Here is a 14,486-nt window from a genome sequence, read left to right as displayed (position 1 = left end):
GCGGACGGACGGATGGAGCAAATCAAGACACGGGACAGCTATTCGAATCGGAGTCAAGGAAACCACAAACATCCCTTAGGAAACGTTCTCGGCAGTACTGGGGTTGTACGTAAACGAGAAAAGCATCCGCGGTTTATCTGTGATTCAAATGTAACTAGAAGTCCTGCATTTTTATGCGGTGCCTTCAGCCGGCTGTCCCTGGACTGGCAGACTCAGGGCTGTCACCATAGCCACCTGGCCCAGACACCCTGGGGCCCACCCTTCGAGGTTCTCCCTGGGACGGATGTCCTGTCCGAGGTCGGCACCCCCCCGCCCCCACCATTCCCTGAGGCACGTGGTCCTCTTACTGGCCTGAAGGGGGCTCTAGAAAAATCCCAGCTTTTGGAAATGAAGAGGGCCCAGGGTACAGTCTTGAAATCCCGTCTGGCCAAGCCTGGAGAGCTGCAGCCCCAGCTTTCCTTCCACAGGGTGAGAAGGGCACTCAGTTCTCACACGCGTGTGGCCTTGGGGAGCCAGACTCCCACTCGCTGGAGCTGCACTGTGCTCCCTGCTGTGTGATCTTGGGCAAAGGTCGCTGAGAATTTTAAGACAGAAGTGTCAGGGCATTAATACCAGCGTGGGTCCCTGAGCAGCTCCCTCCCGGGCCTTCGCTCCCCCAGAGCCCATGGCCATGAGTAATGGCACAGGTCTGCCCCCCACCCCCGTCCCTGGTCTCCTGGCTGCCTACGGACTCCACGGGGCCTCCCCAGCAAAGGCTCTGGCACACAGCATTGATTTACATCCAGGAGGCCTGCGTGGTGGTGATGGCACCTCCCCTCGTCCTCCGGGTCCCAGGGCAGGCGTCGCGTCACACCCAGCGGCTGTCCCAGGGAGGCAGGAGGCCCCCGCCTGCTGTAGGGCTGGGGCATTAGACTTGGGAGGAGCTGAGCAAGTGCTGGTCCCAAGGAGGCATTCCGAGTCCGTCCTGCACGCCCACGAGGCCAGCTGCAGTGACCGGGGACACAGCCGGCGTGCACAGCCACACGGGCCCCAGGACGGCCCAGTCTCCCGTGGGAGGGACACCTGACCTGCACCCCTTGTGATTCCNAAACATCCCTTAGGAAACGTTCTCGGCAGTACTGGGGTTGTACGTAAACGAGAAAAGCATCCGCGGTTTATCTGTGATTCAAATGTAACTAGAAGTCCTGCATTTTTATGCGGTGCCTTCAGCCGGCTGTCCCTGGACTGGCAGACTCAGGGCTGTCACCATAGCCACCTGGCCCAGACACCCTGGGGCCCACCCTTCGAGGTTCTCCCTGGGACGGATGTCCTGTCCGAGGTCGGCACCCCCCGCCCCCACCATTCCCTGAGGCACGTGGTCCTCTTACTGGCCTGAAGGGGGCTCTAGAAAAATCCCAGCTTTTGGAAATGAAGAGGGCCCAGGGTACAGTCTTGAAATCCCGTCTGGCCAAGCCTGGAGAGCTGCAGCCCCAGCTTTCCTTCCACAGGGTGAGAAGGGCATTCAGTTCTCACACGCGTGTGGCCTTGGGGAGACAGACTCCCACTCGCTGGAGCTGCACTGTGCTCCCTGCTGTGTGATCTTGGGCAAAGGTCGCTGAGAGTTTTAAGACAGAAGTGTCAGGGCATTAATACCAGCGTGGGTCCCTGAGCAGCTCCCTCCCGGGCCTTCGCTCCCCCAGAGCCCATGGCCATGAGTAATGGCACAGGTCTGCCCCCCACCCCCGTCCCTGGTCTCCTGGCTGCCTACGGACTCCACGGGGCCTCCCCAGCAAAGGCTCTGGCACACAGCATTGATTTACATCCAGGAGGCCTGCGTGGTGGTGATGGCACCTCCCCTCGTCCTCCGGGTCCCAGGGCAGGCGTCGCGTCACACCCAGCGGCTGTCCCAGGGAGGCAGGAGGCCCCCGCCTGCTGTAGGGCTGGGGCATTAGACTTGGGAGGAGCTGAGCAAGTGCTGGTCCCAAGGAGGCATTCCGACTCCGTCCTGCACGCCCACGAGGCCAGCTGCAGTGACCGGAGACACAGCCAGCGTGCACAGCCACACGGGACCCAGGACGGCCCGGTCTCCCATGGGAGGGACACCTGACCTGCACCCCTTGTGATTCTCCACCTACACTTACCCCTCTGCATTCCTGGGGAAACCGAGGCCAGACGAAGCAGCTCCCTGTAGAGGAGAGGCGCCCNCGCCCCGTCCCCGCCCCCACCATCGAGCGGCGCAGAGTCAGTGAGGCTAGGCTTTGCCCCCACAAGGGATTTACGGGCGGGTGGGTGCTTTCATTTCCAGAGGGTCGAGGTCCCCAGGACGGGGCGCCTGGGTCAAAGGGCATGAGTGTTTTCATTTGGAGATTTGTCTAGGTGACTTCCCGGGGAGGCGGGGCGGCCCCTGTCCTGATGGCTCCTGTGTGCCGTCCTCCAGCTTCGAGGACACAACTCCCCGTGCTCACTCAGTTTGTGTCTTCTTCCTGTCATTCCTGTCCGTATCTTTGCCCATGTCTCCAAATTAAGACAGTCTTTTATCAATTTGTACAGGTTGCTTTTCTGTCAAATGTGTGCTTGGTTGTTTTCTTTGATTTTGAACGGGTTGCCTTTTCCACAGAAACTCTGAAGGTCAGGGAGTCGCCCTGGCGGCCTTTGCGGGCCTTGTTTGAGGAGGTCCCCGCGGCCTCCCACACAACTTCTCAGTCAAAGTCGTCCTAGCCTTTCCCCTAATGTTTCTGTTGTTTAAGTTTTTACATTTAGATTTTTAAGCCCTGTGAAGTTTATTTCTCTATATAATATGAAGCAGGCTCTAGCTTTGTTTTCCTCCAGACGGACAGGAAATTACATACAGTTATTTTATTAAGTAACATGTACCATGTCCTTTTCCCATTGACTAGAAGAGGACATTCATCGCGTCACGTGACTGTAAGCCCCTGGCTCTCCCCGGGCTGCGTGCTCTTCCACCTGCACGTTTATTTCCGGCAGGAACCGCCTGCTGTCTCCACGCTGCCAGAGCCTCCTTCACTGTTCTTCCTTTTCAAAATTTTCTTGGCCGCCTTTGAAAATGTATTCTTTCACATGAATTTTAAAACTCCTTTGTCATGTTGAAAATTCTACTTTTTAATAAGTTAGAAAGTCTAAAGAAAGGGGATGATTTTTCTAGTAAGATACAGATGACCCGGATTGTCTGGAGAGGAGGTGAAAAGCCTGCTTACACCATTAACCATGGGAGAAAGCGAGAAGTTGCTCGAGAGACACCGCGGAAAAGGAACAAGGCCCAGGTGGCTTTATAGAAGAATTTAAGCTAATGGCAGAGAAAACAGACAGACCCTATGGCCTGAACGACCCCAGTCCATCGCGTCGGTGGAGAACACCGTGTGTGCATTTATTGAGTCAGCCTCCAGATCAAGCAGAATTTAAGCTAACGGCAGAGAAAACAGACAGACCCTATGGCCTGAACAACCCCAGTCCGTCGCGTCGGTGGAGAACACCGTGTGTGCATTTATTGAGTCAGCCTCCAGATCAAACGGGATAAAGGAAAGTCCCCAAAAGAAAACTGCAGTCCAACTCATGTGCTGTCACGGACACAAACACTGAAGTCAGTCCCACGCGCTGGGAAGACGGCGGCGTCCTGAGCCGTCCCACAGCACTATTTGGGGGCGCCCGCCGCAGGAAAGCCAGGAGATCTCCCATAAATCATTACGTGGAGAAGAGCCGGGCCGGCGCCAGGGAACACGCCACGATGAGCCCACGTCAGAACGGCCCGGGGACACTCAGACCTTCCCACGAGGCGGCAAGACAGAGCTGCTGGCCACGCCGCGCCTGGCCGAGACTGTCCTGGGATTTCTAGCTAATTAAGAAAACTAGGAAGGAGCCCGAACATCGGCAATCAGGAGGCAAAGTGCCTTGTACTCACGGATGTAATTGCACCCCTAGAAGTTCCACGAGACTCTCTTAAGAAAAACGAGCATACCTGAGATGGAATTTGGTTGGGTGGCTAGACCCAACAGTTAACTCATGACAAGCGGCTGGAAATGGAAAGGAAAAGCCCCCAGGTGTGCTCACAAAACTTGAAAGCCTCCCAGAGCGAATGTAATGGTAAGGCCCAGGGCCTGTACGAGGACAAGCAAACCTGTACTGAAGGGACAAAGGGAGAGGCCCCCACAGTCCTGGGCGGGAACATCTCATAGAATAAACTACCCGAACTCTCAAGCCTGGTGTCGGAAGTCTGTCCCATGGCCAGAACCCAGAGATGTGAGCGTCCGCGTGACCCGCGGGCAACCTGGCCAACCCCAGGGCGTGACGCGGGCTCAGCCTGCAACACGCTGCAGCGGGAGGTCACCTGCCCTGCAGAGAAGGTGAGCACCCCCCATCCCAGGCAGACTCAGGTGGCGAGGAGGGGGCGGCCTTTGGAGGCTCTTTACCTGTAAATAATACTGTTGACGGAGAAGGTGTTTCCATCAAAGGAGTTTGCCACCACCAGGAAATAATCTTCTCCCACTGAGAAAAACTCCCAGTCCAGGGCACTGCGGAGACAGGGGAGCGGACATGAGCGAACCCCGGGGCGCTGGCTCCGAGCCGGTCCTCCTAATCCTGGAGCCCAGGGGCCCCAGGCCACCCCAAGATCCAGAGCAATTTTCCCACCCGGTGAACCGGGTCTATTCCAGGGGAGTGCAAACCAGTTGTTTGCTTTTTAAAACATTTCTAAAATTTAAATTATAAAATACAACTAGCATAAAACGTGCCGTCTTAACCACTTTCAAGCGTATGGTTCAGTGGGGCTGAGTGTGTGAAGAACACTGTGCAACCATTACCAGCATCGTCTCCGGGACTCTCACTCTCCCAAAACCAGCCTCTGTCCGTGGGAGACGCTCCCCTGCTCCCCCTGCCCTGGCGCCCCCACCCTACTCTCCGTCTCCTGTTCGAGTGCTCGGGGACCTTGTACCGGTGGAGTCACACCGTATGTGTCCTTTGGTGGCGGCCCATCTCACTGAGCATGATGCCCCCAAGGTCTGTGTGTGGTGGCCTGTTCACCGTCCTTCCCTTGGGGCTGGATGACACTCCGCTACGTGGAGGGACCCGTGTCCGTCATCCATCCGTGGATGGTGGGCTTGCACAGTGCTGGGGTGGGGTGTGGGCCACATCTCTCACTTTAAAGCAGTTGAAGGAATTGGAGAAAAGGTCCCAAGCCTGTGGTCACTCCAGGGGGTCATGCAGGACACCCCCCTGGAGAGAGGGTTGGAGGACACTGGCTGTGAGGTCACCCATTTGCCCTGTGGCTCCTTGCCTTGACACCGCTTCGGGGACAGAAGAAATGTTCTCCTACGCTCAGAAGCTGTATTTCTTATTGCAAACCCACAGGCTGCCTTCTTCTTAGATGGGGAAGCGAGCCCCCCGCGTGCAGCAAGTGGGCTCAGCTGGGCCCTGGAGGCCAGGCCGGCGCGTCTGTGTCCAGCTCAGAGCTGATGCCTGTTCAGGGAGCAGAGGGCCACACTCTCTTAGTGGACACTTGCCTCTGGGTCCCTTCCTTGTGGGGACCGAGGGTGCCCGCCTTGAACGGGGGCAGGGGTGGTTTCAAACAGGCCCCTGGAACACTCGGGGGCAGGGCTGAGGCCAGCAGGGGCCCCACCTCTGCCCTCTTCCACCACCAGAACTGTATCCGGGCCACCTCGAGCAACGGCTAGTTATGATTCTATGATTCAGCCCCAAAGTTATGATTATAATCAATTATGACTCTACGATTCAGCCCTATTGTGCTCCCTGAGGAGCCGTCACGGGCGGCGGGCATGTGGTCCCCAGGCATCTTTCCTCCGGCCAGACTGGGAGAAGCGAGCAGACTGACGCTGTCTGCACCGCGGCGCGTACCCGACGCCAGGTTTGCCCGGGAGCAGCGGAAGTGAGCCGTCTAGCCGTGCGTTCCTGCTGTGCCCCCAGAGCAGGCGTATTTCCATTCTCCGGAGCCGCACCATTCGGTCAAAGGTGGAGAGAACCCTAATGTCCACCAGCGGGCGAGGGATGGGGTCCACAGAATGGATCCGCTGCAGGACGGAGTATCGTGTGGCGGTGAAAAGCCGGGGAGCGCTGGCTGGCGCCACCTTGCGGAGGAACCTTGAGAACCGCCGAGCCAGAGCGGCAGGCACCGCAGGTGGCCTCCAGCGTGATTCCACGGGAACGGAGCGTCCAGGACTGGGAACTCGTGGGGACGGAAAGTAGAGGGCTGGCTGCGGGGCGGGGGTGGGGGAGGGGTGACAGCTGAAGGGTAGGGGGTTTCCTCTCGGGGTGATGGAAATGCCCTGAAACCGCCAGTGAAGGTTGCGCAGATCTGCGGGTTTAACGAAAATCACTGAACGGCGAAGCTTCTGCTGGACAGCAAGTAGAACCAAGGCGACAAAGAGGAGCCACGAAGCCCCTCGGCGGCCCCTGGAGGAGGTGTGCACACGCGGCGCCGCGAGGCCAGCGCGCCCCGACAGGCGTGGACACGCTTGCGTGCCAGGCTCCGGCCGTGCTGGCTCCGTGGGCAGCGCCCTGCCCTCTGCGTCCGCCCGCGGCCGCAAGGCTCACCTGCAGGTGGGAATCTCCTGGAACTTGACGAACATCTGCGCGGTGACGTTCAGCTCGTAGATGACCGAGTTGATGACGTAGGAGTCATTGTGCACTTGCATCTGCACGTCGTAGCTGTGACTGTTAGCGACCGCAAGGAACACCCTGTCTCCGATGTGGAAAACCTCCCAGTCCGCGGCGCCGAACGTCTGGGACAGAGCGGGAAGGAGTGAAGAGCGGCCCTCAGCGGCGTCCCAGCGCCGCCGCGGGGCTACACAGCTAACCCACAAACAGCTCGGGCACCGGACATGCGACGCTCCCCCATCTGGCTCTGCTCGCTTCCAGCCTCACTGCCGTCACCCCCGTCATGAGTGTGGGGGCCCAACCACACCCACACCCAAAGGGATCATCTGTGCAAAGTGCTTCTCAGTCTTCTGTGCCTTCTACTCCCCCACCCCCAATGCTGCCTGTCCTACAAGGTCTAGCTGCTAAACCACCTCTTCCAGGGAGCCCTCCCTGCTTCCTCTGGTCCCAGCTCTGACCTCCGAAGCAACCTCTAGACATTTGTGTTTCTGACTACATGCTGTCCCGGGCCCGAGGCCTTCTTTGGATTCTACCAGCAGCCCCATCTCTGGGTCCCCATGCATCCTGTCCCTCCATGAGCCACTTATCAGCCTCGAGGGTGAAGTATGCACGGGGAAACAGGGCGGGACTGGTACACGAATGGCGAGCTGTGGAGCCTTTGCCCAGAGCTCAAACTGCATGAACTGATTTGCATGTGGGGCCCAGGAGGAGGACATTTATGTCGTTTGTGGCCAGCATCTCAGGGCTTATGGTGGTGCAGGTGCACAGGGAGGGAGAGGACCCAAGGAGTTCAGATCCAGGCCCTGAGTCTGAGCCCTGAAGAGAGAGGGTGGGGGCAGAAATAAATGGAGACATTTTCCTGGGGAAACAAGGTGCAGGTGCACAGAGAGGTGCTTTGGGCAACTGCATAAGAAGATGGCGAATAGTAGGGGTCGAGCGGGAGAGGGAGGGCGCGGCTCCCTGTGGCGGGTCTGTGGCTGATGGACGAGCATGCAGATGTCCTCGGGGAGCCCGAGCCACAGTGAGTGGACGCTGTCGGGCCCTTGGTTCCCATGTCAGCAGAAAGGGGCTCCCTTGACCCCACCTGTCCCCTTGGGCTGCAGGAGCTCCAGTGGCTCACAGCGCACTGAAGTTGTCTTTGAAAGTTTGCCTCCTGCCTCTCAGCTTCTGATGCATGCTGCGCTGGCCCTCCTGCTGACAGCAGTTGCAAACACAGCTGCGTGCGCAAACAGTTGAAGGTTCCGGACGGTGGCCGAGGGCAGGCAGACACTGGAGGGGCCGTGACCCCTGAACCAAGAGAATCACATGCACACGGGGTGTGTGTGTCTGGCTTTTCCTCTGAGGGTTCCTCACCCCATGCCGCACGGCCACGGCACTCGGGTGGGTGCAGCAGGCTGGCTGGGGGGAGTGGCCAGAGGGAGTGGCTAGAAACGGAAGGGGGATATCTGAGAGAGGAGGGAGCCCCGGGAGGGGGAGCCCCAATGTCGCCACGTTAACGTCTCTCGAGTTCTTGTCCAGCTCCTGCGGGGCCCACCGGGGCCGGTGTCCAGGGACCCAGGGACAAGCAGAAAGCAGCTGAGAGGTCGGAGGCTCACACAGAACGCGAGCGTGGTCTACAGTCGAGAGAAAACGCTGAACAAAATGTACCAATGGTGCAGACACGGAGACTGGCAGATACAGACTGTACAGTGACCCCGACGAGAGCCTCCGGGGAAGAACGCACGCGGTTCGCGGGTGTCGGGACGTTCGGACGGCTGTGAACACCGCAGGGGCAGAAGAGCAACCCCGTAACTGACAGCGTCATATCTAGATTCCAACATTCACGGGAGGGGACCGACCGCTCCCTGGCCGTCCAGAACGGACAGTCGGGGAACCGAGGGGACACCAACAGGATCACCCACACGGAAGCACACAAAGGGGAACAAAGATTCTAACAAGCGTGAACGGAACCCGTGCCCTGTGGGATCATACGACGCGATCTAACACACAGGGGAGTGGAGTCCCTGAAGGAAAGGAAAGGAGGAGGACACAGAAGAAAACATTTACCTGCACAAGGCTCGAATGTTTCCAGATTTGATTAGAAACACCAAACCACAGATCCAAGAAGATCAGAGACCCAGAGCAGCATACGCGCAAAGACCCACGCCGGGACACGTCGTGTTCGAGTAGCTGGCACAGAAGACAGAGCGAGAAGCTCGAGGCAGCGGGAGAAGGCACGTCCCGGACCGCAGGGCGCAGGGACAACGGAGCAGCGACACCGGGGATGAGGGAAGCTCGGCGTCCATGGAAAAACATCCTCAGAGCCATCGAATGGAAAACATGTGAGCCCTGAATTCTAAAACCAGTGAGAACAGGCTTCACAGATGAAGGTTGGCTAAGGTCATTTGCAGACACGAGCGACAGAACGAGTTGCCAGGGGGCCTGCTTTACGGGGAAGGCTGGAGGTGGCCAGTGGGGCGCAGGCGAGGGCGCGAGGGCGCACGTGCGGCCCCGGGGGGGTGAGCTCTGGGTGCACACGGACTGGGAGGTGGCCACAGGTGACAGGAGCAGTGCCAGCATGTACACACGCGCCCCGCAGCACCCCACCCCACCCCCGCCGCCGGCCAGGGACAGGCTGCCACTCCCGCGTATCAATACTGAAGACGCAAGAGAAAGTCAAACGTGGGCAAAAGACCTGAACAGATGTTTCACAGAGGAAACTGCAGGAGGCCAGTAAACGCACGGGGACGTGCCCGCTGTCTAGTTCCCGGGAATTACAACTTTGAAGTCACGGAGAGACCACGTCACACCCAATGTGTAAAACCCAAAATCCTGGCAAAAGCAAATGTGTCCTCCTCATCTTGGACCCTCCGTGTGGCTAAGGCGGAGCCCGGAGGAGGTGCTCCGTGCGCACCAGGTCCACCTGCCCTGCGGAGGGGTGCAGGGGGAGCCGCGTGAGGGAGGAAAGCTCGGGGTCAACAGCGTGTGAGGCCCCGGGAACAGGCGGAAGGTGGACGGTCCGTTCTTTCCTTCCAAGGGTAACTTTCGGCTTTTCCAGCTGCCCAGACAGTTGGCACGGTAACACGCCCGCGGCCCCTCCGAAGCCAGGAGAGATGTCTCCAGGCCGTTAGGTCCCTCTGAGGCACGTCCCTTGGCTCTGTAACTCCTGCACGAGCAGAGGGCAGGAAGAAGGCGTCCCTGCCGACCGCCATGCCCTCTGACACAAGGACACTCCTTGGGTTTGGGCCACGGGTGGCTGTTAGCACCCTCCCTCCTGTACATTTGGGGTCACACTCAGGGCCAGGGTCTCAGAGCATTTCTGTGGCATGAACTGGGGCCTGAGCCCAGGGATGCAGGGATGCCCAAAGCCACACAGTGGGCAGGCTGGGGACTGGCCTGCTTCCCTGGGGACGCTGTGTTCCACCTGGGGGCAGGTCCTCCCTGCATGGTCCCAGGTTGTCCTGGCCGGGCCAGAGCTGGCTACACTGTAGGGGCAACCCTGAGTCCACCACTGCATCCCTCCCTGGCTTCCTGGTGCCCAGCAAGGCCTGTGCTCGAGGGACACCTCACATCCCAGACCATCCAGGGCCAGGCCTCACATGCCTGCCCCTCCTTGGCACATCTGTCACCGGCTTGGACGTTGCTGTCCCCACATGCAAATTCGGGATGTGCTGCCCAGCCTGCCTGCTTGTCCCCTATTGACCGACCTCAGTGCCTGCTTGGCCACCCCAGCCAGGGGGCCAAGAGCACACTGCCGGTCAAGGTGGAATTTTCTCAATGCCCAGCAGAGGGTGCCATTGTCTGCCATGGCCCAGACGACCTGGGCCCTCCCTGAGAACAGTCCTGACGCCGCCCCCAAGTGGGCTCCTAGTCCAGCTGTTCTAGAAGCGGGTCTGGACCTGTCCTGAGGGGCAGAAACAGGTGAGTTGCAGCTAAAAGAATACGACTCACTCGGACAAGGACAAAGGGACCAGGCCACCCGGCGGTCACTGACTCCGTGCAGGCACCAGGAGCTGGGCTAGGGCTCTTCTGGGTGAGCGTGTCCTCTCCTCACTGTGGCTCCATCAGGTGGCACTATTTCTGTCCGCTGGGGCCACCTCACAGCATCCAAGCAGGCTCAGAGACACTTGGGGCCCATGGAGCCTTCAGCATTGTCCGCTCTGCGGCTGCTCCGCAGGACACCTGCTGGGGACCCAGACCTGTGCAGAGAGTCACACATGGCAGCTCTGTGACTCCTCGGAAACCAAACAGCAGCTGTCAGCCCGCTAGACCACAGGCTCCCTCCAGCCCTGTGCCAGGAAACCACGCCACTGGGAAACTGCACGCCTGTAAATGCACAAGCCTACATGTACAGACACAAGCACACCTACACATCCACGCATGCACACGCCTGCATGCACACACGTGCACACACAACTGTACATGCTGCGTGCGTGCTCGTGAACATGTGTACACACACACACACCTGCACACATGCACATAAAGTGGCCAGCAGGTGGTCCGAGGAGAGGATCTCCCCAGGTGCCAGGGCTTCCTTCCGGCTCCAAGCTGCGTGACCCTCAGCCTGCTCCCTCGGCTTCAGTCCCAGCACGGAGGGATGCGCAGACGGGGGCTGAGGAGGGGCTGCGGGAGGCTCTGGGAGCACAGGCAGAGGCAGGAGGAAGGCCAAGGGTGTGGCTGGCAGAGGGAGGAGGGAGGGAGATGTGTGTGTGGTTTAGAGGGGTCGTCATCCTGCCTCTGTTCTGTGTGCCCCCCCATACAGCAAGGACGGGGGTGCCGCGTTCAGTCTGAATTCCAGAAACAATTGTGTGCACCCCACGCACTGCTGGGGACACGCTTTTACTAAAAAATTATTCATTGTTTACCCGGAATGCAAACTGAGCCAGGCATCTTGGATTTCATCTGGGCAGAGGGTGGCAGAGACCCGGGAGGCTTCCCGGGGTCGTAGCCACCGGCTGTCAATGACCCCTCCTCCCCACACAGGGCCGCCAGAGCTCCTCCCAGAACACAGCCCACACCGCGCCCTCAGCCAGAGGCCAGGCTCCTCCCTCTCAGAAGCCAGAGTGGGGAGCGTCTTTGCCCACAGCTGTGCCCGCCTGGGCAGGGGGCGCAAGGGGCCTGGGCCTGATGTCAGGCTGCTCCTGGATTCTAGGTGCATTAGGGATTCATCAGAGAGAGAAGAAATTCCCACATCAAACAGCCCTGCCAAACCCTGCCTGGCACCTGGCGCGGTGGCCGGGCACCTGCTGGGCTGGGCGGCCCCTCCCTCCCTCCCTCTGAGCGGAATTCCCCTGGTGCCTGCCTCGACAGCCCCCAGCACCGTGCCTGGCAGGCTGCCCGAGTGCCTCGCCGGGATGATGGCGCTTCGGGGACCCGGCAGCCAGGCGCACCTGGAGCCCCTGACGGCCTCCCTCGAGGGGGGGGTGGGCTCCCGGTAATCAGAGCATCAGGCTGGGCCAGGAGGCCCTTGGGTTCCGGCTCCGAAGCAGCCAGAATCAAGGTCGGGGAGTGCCTGGGGAGCAGGGCAGGGAGGCAGGGTGCTGCCAGGGGAAGGCGAGCAGCCCCCCAAAGGGCCCCGGCGTGGGGATGTTGCTATCCTCTTGGCAGGCAATTGGCCCGTGTGGGTGAGGGTCCCGTCCCGCGAGGCTGCAGGGGGGCAGCACCCTCCCTGGCCGACTTCCGGGGCCCCTCCCCCAGGCTGCCTGCTCTCTGAGCAAACAGAAGTGGCCAGGAGGAAGTCCCCTTCCCAGGGCCGTTCTGCAGTGCTGACCACCGAGGGGCGCTCTCACCACCCAGCTCACAGGTGATCCGTGATCTCACCCCAACGCTCTGGCCTGTCTTCCAACTCCTTTCTGGACATTTACATGCTTGGTGGAAACGAGGTTTCTGACAAGCCCCCAGCTTCACCCGCTGCCCCACATACCCGCAGACCACCGGGCAGCGCCTTTGCCTGTCCCTCCCCTGCCAGATGCCTCGCATCCCTCGCATTTCAGACTCTCTCCCCTGGGGATCCCATGGGCACTCGGACAGCCCCTCACACCATCACCCCGCCTCCCGGCAACAAACCCCGTGTGGTCAACGGCTCCCCTCCCCCACCCTTCCACGTGGGGTCCACATTTGATGACCGTGACCATAGGCCCCTCAACCAGGGAGCTTCGGGGCAGAAAGCCCAGCAGCTGGAGGCTGGATTTCCCATGGATGGAGTTCATGCTTCCTGGATACACCCTGCTCCAGCCTCCTTTGCTCTAAGATCATGAGGCCAAGTCATTGGAGCCTTGGTCCCTGCCTGCAGGAAGGTTCTGGAATTCCTGGTGGCAGAGGTGGGTCTGGGGAATGTACCCCAGGGTGAGCAGCCAGCCTCCCATTCACACCAGCCACAAAGCCTATCAGCCAGGGGCCTCCTCCTGAGCGGAACTCAGACGCCCACCGGTCCCCCAGCTCCTTCCCAGCAGTCCGTGTGCACACCCCTCAAACACCCCCTGCCCCCCACGCCCAGCCCAGCCCTCCAGAAAAGGCCCCCGTGAGGTCAGCACCTCTCCGAGCACACACGCTTTCAAAGCACATAGCCTTCCTGCTTCAAAGCTCACGGTCACAAAAGATGTTGCAAAACTTCAAACCAAACAGCAAACACCCCAAGGCAATGCCAGGACCTCAGAGGATTTAAGCACAATGCGAAAAATGCTGGCAAAACATGAAAGTGGGACTTTGTGGGGTTTGAGGCGTTATCGAGGCGTGAGGAGTGGGGCCTGTAAGAGAGGGCCTCTGGGCAGGGCGCGAAGTGGCTGGCCGTCCCAGGGGCCTCCCCCGGCAGCCTGCAGGGTCGGGGACACCGGTGCCCCCAGCAGCCCCCAGGGTTCTGGCTCCTGGGACAGCCCCACCCGCAGGGCTGGGCGCAGACTGGGGCTGGCTCTCAGATGCCGCCTGAAAATGCAGAGCGGCCGCGACCTTCGGGGCTGGCTGGTCTACCGCCAGTGTCGCTGAGCATGGAGACCCGAAGCCACGTTCCAGGAAGGTCTCCTCTGCCTTCCAGAGCCCACGAAGACCCCGGGTGAGTCTGCCCAGCAACACTCAGCCTCTTGTCCTGACACCCTTTTGACCGAGAGCTGGGAGTCTCTCAAAGGGACCAGCCATGCACACAGGCGAGGCGAGCAGACACGCGTCCCCAGGGACCCCCTCCAGGGCCCAACTACAGGGCCTTGTATGGACGGACTGGCTCCTCCGCGCACCACCTGTGTCCCCAGCTCGGTCCCCTCACTTCCCACCTCGGTGTCTCGTCTGTGAAGAGGGCCTGAGGTGGAATCGTGAGCCATTTAAGCAAGAAGCGCTGCAGGCCTCCCTTCAGGTGTCTCCGCAAATGGCCGGAAGGCTTTTCACAAGCGGAAGCAAGGAAGGTCGCCGTCCGCGAAAATCCCAGGGTTTCTGGCACGAGGCTGTCAGGAACAGGAAACACCACACCCCCAGCACGGACGGGGCCCACGGCCATCTGGTCTTGCTGGTTTGGGAGCCCAGCCTGGCGAGCCGGGCCTGGGCCGCTGGAGACACGGAGGCCCCTGCCTGGGAGACCCCTCTGATTCCTGGAGCTCTAGGAAGAAGATATGGGCCCCCACCCTCCTTCACCTCCCCTTGCCCTTGTCCCCCTACTAATGAAGCCCAACATAGGCACTCAGGGTCAGACCCCAGACCAAGCCTCCAGACTCCGTCTGCAGGACGACTCTAGGATCGAGATGTCGCTGTCGGCGCTTATGGTGTCCTGGCCGCCTCCCCAGGTCCCTCCTGCAGAGCCTAGCCCTTCCCGGGGGTTTCAGTGGTGGAGGAGCTCCGTGCCACCCCTGGGGACGGTCCCCACATGCAGGTCAAGCAGACTGTCCTTTGAACAGTGACGGCTCTGCCTGCGTCTCCCTGCA

At 60.2% G+C, this 14,486-nt stretch overlaps 1 long non-coding RNA gene across 1 annotated transcript; it reads right to left on the bottom strand.

Moving 5' to 3' along the window:
* Positions 1-4,301: 4,301 nt before the first annotated feature.
* LOC117801088 lies at positions 4,302-14,078 on the bottom strand. The gene is made up of 3 exons (XR_004623478.1): positions 10,534-14,078; positions 6,541-6,728; positions 4,302-4,505 (listed from the first exon to the last, which is right to left on the bottom strand). It is a non-coding gene; the product is annotated as an uncharacterized LOC117801088 (long non-coding RNA).
* Between the last annotated feature and the right edge of the window lie 408 nt (positions 14,079-14,486).

This window comes from Ailuropoda melanoleuca, chromosome 1 (assembly GCF_002007445.2).
Source record: "Ailuropoda melanoleuca isolate Jingjing chromosome 1, ASM200744v2, whole genome shotgun sequence".
NCBI lineage: Eukaryota > Metazoa > Chordata > Mammalia > Carnivora > Ursidae > Ailuropoda > Ailuropoda melanoleuca.
This window is presented reverse-complemented; position numbering and strand designations above follow the sequence as displayed.